Consider the following 5,318-nt stretch of genomic DNA (forward strand, 5'->3'; position numbering starts at 1 on the left):
TGGGTTATATTTTGTACTTTGTATTTTGTACTAGTTTTGATTGTAATTACAAACTCATGAAATCATATGATAATGTAAATATATGAAATTTCATGTTATTGTAATTATCAGTATATTTTGTTGAAAAATAAAATGTTGAGGAGTTATTCATGAAATTAATTCAAATTGTGATGTGAACAAAAATTTTAAAAATTGTGATAAAAATTATGGTAAGGGGTGTCACACTAAATGAGTTTGATTGCTTAGAATAGAGAGAGAAGGTGAGAGAGAGAATTAAAAATCAAATAAAAAAAATTAGAAAATGTGACATGACATGCCACATGGCAAGCTAGGTGTAAAAGTCAAAATCCCCACATTGGTTTTTGAATTTTGGATAAAAATTCTTCAATTTTGAAAGTTATGAGTAAATTGTCCAACATTAAACTTTTTAGATATAATCAGCAATCAAGGTAAAGGTTTGGATTTATTTGGCCAAAAGGCCTAATGGGGCCAAACACATATGTCCTATATAAGTTTTAAATCAACATTGTTTATAACATAAATGTTCAATGTGTTCATCATCACCCCAAAGTGGAAAATGAAATACCTTTTCAAATTTAAAAATCTTCATGGAAGATAATCACTTAATGTAACTGGTTAAGCACAAGATGTCAACATAGTAGATGTAGCAAGAGGAAGGCCATCAATGATCAACACATCAGCTAAGATAAACCAGTTTATATTACTCATTCCTTTTTGTCCATGTAAAATTTTTTTCCAAGTAATAAAATCTAATTATAGGAGGATTATACTAAACTTAGAAAAATAAATAAACTACTTATTTTGATACATAAAGGAGATTCAAAACATCCCAACTTCTTCATTAAACACTTGACTGAGAATGAATAGATTAACCACCCCTTCAATCCATCATTCCTTTCATTAAGTCTTCCCCTTCTACTTTATTTATGCTTAACATCTACTAGAATATGGTTGTAGTCTATGATTAATTAATCGCAAAAGGTCCTTTTAGACCCTTGAGAATTGGTCAAATAGTCACATAAGCCCCAGTCAATTTTTTTGGGCCATTTAACCCCCTTACAACTAATTAAAACACTTAAATGGCCCATAATTTACATTGATATAACTCCATTAATATTGGGTAGGTATTTTCCCACTACAATTACCTAAAACCTCAATAAATCCCTAAAATTAATCATTAAGAATGCATTATGTTTCTCAACCAACACTCTAGACAGCTTTATTCTCTCTAAAAATTTCAGAGAGTACAAACCTTAATTACTCTTGGTTACGAGCGGAGACGGTGCAAGCATGTGATTGAGCAGCGAATCTTAAGCTATAGTAACAATGGTAAGACATGTTTTCCTAACATTTTTCTTGAATGTGTCTGTAAATGCTAATAAATTTATCTCGGTATTATGCATGAGTTAATATCATTGTCGTGGGTCATATATAAGGATTTACATGTAATGGGGTTTGGGTTTTGGGGTAAAGCTATTGTGTCGAAAATAATTTAAAATTACTCAATGCTTTGGGGGTAACAGGAATATAAATTATTTTAATGGCAAAATAGAAAAGTGGTCCCAGATTTGGATAAAATAGCTTTGAAACGTGGATGGGTATATTTATTAATGTTATATTCAGCACGTTTACTACTTCTAATGCATTCCATTTTGTATTTGTTGTTTTGTGCTCACTTTTTTTTTAATGTTTTCTTGTTTTGTTTTGTGTTGTTTTTAGTTATTTTTCTTTTTTTTTTTTCTATCTACCTAATTATTCTATGATGTGAATGGGATTAATGGTGGTAGTCAATGCATTTAATTGATTTTATGTTTCATTATGAGGGAAAATTTGTGGAAGAAAATGGAGTTCTTAGATATAAGGGAGTGATTCGGATTACTTATGTATTTGGGATCTTAGAGATGTATTTAAAAAGCATTTAAAAACTGTAATGTGAATATAACTTGGGTGCAAGAACCATTCAAGTCAATAAAGGAGGGATTGTTCTTATTAGTTGATGAAAATTCATTATTAAAGATTGCAAATTATGTTGGTAAGGTAAAAGAGATTCACATTTATGGGGAACTTAAGGTGGACATACCTAAACATATGAATCTTTCCCTTCACTACCATCCATTGTGAATTCTTTAAATCCCAGCCCTAGTGACACCAATGTTAATGTGAGTGATTTTGTTGTAATTGATGAGCTATTTGGGGATGGGATTCAAAGTGTAGAAGGTCAATGTTTTTAATGAAAAAGGGATAGGGACACAATCTAGTTTTATTAAAAAATGGGAAATCATGAATGTATTTTTAAGGAAAATATTGATATTAATGAATTTGTTAGGGACTTTGGTGGTTTAGGAGAAGATGTCCCAATAGTTAATAGTGGTGGGGTAGAAAAGTAGTCAAGTGGTGCGGCAGAAGGGCAAGGTAATGGTAGGGTAGCAAGGCAGTTACATGATGGCATAGAAGGGCAAGGTAGTGGTAGGGTAGCAAGGCATTTACATGATGGCGTAGAAGGCCAATGTAGTGTTAGTACAGCAGGGCAGTTAAATGGTGGGGTAGAAGGGCAAGGTAGTGTTAGGGCAGCATGGCAGTAAAGTGGTGGCGCATCACTCAATCCTTTCTTTCACAAACCTTTCAATATCTGCCCATCGGAGCCATTTTCCCTCCTCCTCTTCTCATCCATCTAACAGTTCTTAAATGCTTAGGCACGAAAGAAACTTCCTAACCATTTATCTATAAAACTTTCTAGAAGGATAGGAAGCTAAAGCTATAAAGGAGTCTTTCTCCAAATTTAAAAAGATTATTGTCTTCTTACCACATAAACTTAGTCGACGAGCAGGAGGTTTGGGTTCATACAAACATCATCAATGGAGGAGTTGTAGAAGTTGCTAAAAATTATAAATGGGCTTTGGATTGGTTCATTTAAACTACATGCATTTTAATCCAGATTTGATCCTAAGGGTTTTCTAGAGAGCAAACCGGGGAACAAAGTCATTTAGGAGAATAAACAAAGAAACAAACGAAACCCTTTACCTCAAATGGAATACAAGCCAAAAGCACCTCCCCCTACTAATCAAAATGTACATAGGATTAAAGATAAGGGTGGAGGTCTAAGCAATATCAGAAGGATGAGAGAGAGTAATGGAATGTTTGGATATTTGTTCTAATAATTCATCACAGAACACAAATTTTGGTGTCTATCTCTCCATGGTACAAGCCCACATCAGAAGAATTAGAGGCCAATAAGGAATGGCTTTCTCGTTCAATGGTGACTACTGTATTAAATCCTGACATAGTTGAACACCTTCAACATTACTTTGCTTTTAAGGGTGTATACTCGATTAAAGTCTCTTCCTTGGGTGGTGACCAAATACTCCTAACATTTGATTCATCTGAAGTTAAGAACATTTTTAAGGAAGTACAATCAGAGTGATTACAATAATGGTTTTTTGAGTTAAAATCATGGGAGCCAACCACCACATCTCTCAAGCATTTGGCCTGGGTTAGATTCCAAGGCATTCCTTTGCACATTTGAAATGAGAATTTCTTCTCCTAGCTGGGTAATCTTTGTGGTTCTTTTGTGGCAACACACACTTCCACTCAATCAAAGTCTCAAATTGATTTTGCTTGCTTGCTTGTTTTAATTGATTCTGTTGGATTATTTATTTGTATCTGGATATGGATTAGCATTAATCAATTGTTAGGCTCATTGACAGATTAAATAATGATATCAAATAATAAGTTTAGTAATTGACAATATCTTAATGGATTGGATCATGTGATTGGGCAAGCCTGTAATGGGTCAGGGTGTCCATAAGCCCACTAAGGAAGAGGCCCCAAATCTCAGTCCTATATATATATATATATATATATATATATATATATATATATATATATATATATATATATATATATATTCTGATAATCCCATTTAACATCAGATAGAATTCATATAGAATTTGAAGGCTATGGATATTGAGAGTTGTGAACCTACCTTTCGCTTTCGTTCTTCATTGTTCATAGAAAATCATGGATACAAGCGTATTTCCAAGTACACATGTTCTCTAATTATGTAATCTATAAAGATCAAATTTATATTTTTTTTTACAGATTCATCAAAGCCTTTCAATAAAATTATCACCATGGATCTAGATTGCATTAGATACAACATCATAGCATTTGAAGAGCCCCCCTTGCTTGTGCTCTACCATTTTCCTCACCATTCCAACAATAAGAGTTCGAAACTTCTAATGTGCAATACATCGAATGTTTGGTCGACCTCTATGTTTCCAATGGTATCGCCACATCCAATCATGCTAATGCATCCTTCAATGATCCAGTTGCCATGGGTTTTGACACACCTCTGCATGTGGAGTGTAGCAGGGAATAGGGTGGACCAAACCTTTAATTAAGTTGTTCTTCATTTATTATTAGAGACTTGCATGATACATCAAAGGAGGCTAAAGTTATGTATGCCTCAGAAGCTCCTACAGACTTATAAAATTTCTCAAATGACCTCTCTAATTTTGAGATTAAAATGATTTCCAGAGAAGCACCGCCAGAAAACAATCCTAGTCTTCATATTGAGGAGTTTGAGCACGTGAGGGTTGATTTATATTATACCACAATGAGAATGGCTACAAATTATTATTTATGATGGGATCGACACCGCCAATAGGCAATAGATTTGTCAAACCCTACTAGCCCCAATCAGCAAGAGTAATTTGCAAGTCATTAAAAATAGCCCTATTGATGTTGGGCCTCAAGGTTATGATGGTCTTAATCCTCTAGTGATTATAGCATTTAAGAATCAAGGCTTAGCCTATTTCAGCTCTTCACATATCTGTAATAAAAACATCAAAATTTTGAGATTACTTAAGAGAAGAAGGAAGAGCAAGAGTAGATTCTTAATAGAATTATTAGAAGTGTCACAAAAATTATGTGATAGAGGAAAAGGGAAGAAATCTAGCAAAGGAAAGAAAATTATTCAACCCATTGACAGTGACAGGTCGGGTGAACATCCATCATTATAAGTCTGTCTCCACAAATGGTATGCAAGTTACCTTAATTGATGTGAAGGAGGAGGCATTGCAAACTCTAATGGTAGGTAAACATCTTGGCTTGACTTTCTCTGAGGATGATTCTACAATGGTTCAATTTTTTATGGATCAGATTGAATCGAATAAAGCTATGTTTAAGAATGTTAAATTTTGATCCAATCATCCCTTGAAGTGTAGAAAATTCTAGCAGTTTTTATTTTGTTATGGTTATAGTCTTTTGGTGGTAGGAATTTGTAGGCGCTGTTTGTT

Source organism: Hevea brasiliensis, chromosome 3 (assembly GCF_030052815.1).
Source record: "Hevea brasiliensis isolate MT/VB/25A 57/8 chromosome 3, ASM3005281v1, whole genome shotgun sequence".
NCBI classification, from domain to species: Eukaryota; Viridiplantae; Streptophyta; class Magnoliopsida; order Malpighiales; family Euphorbiaceae; genus Hevea; species Hevea brasiliensis.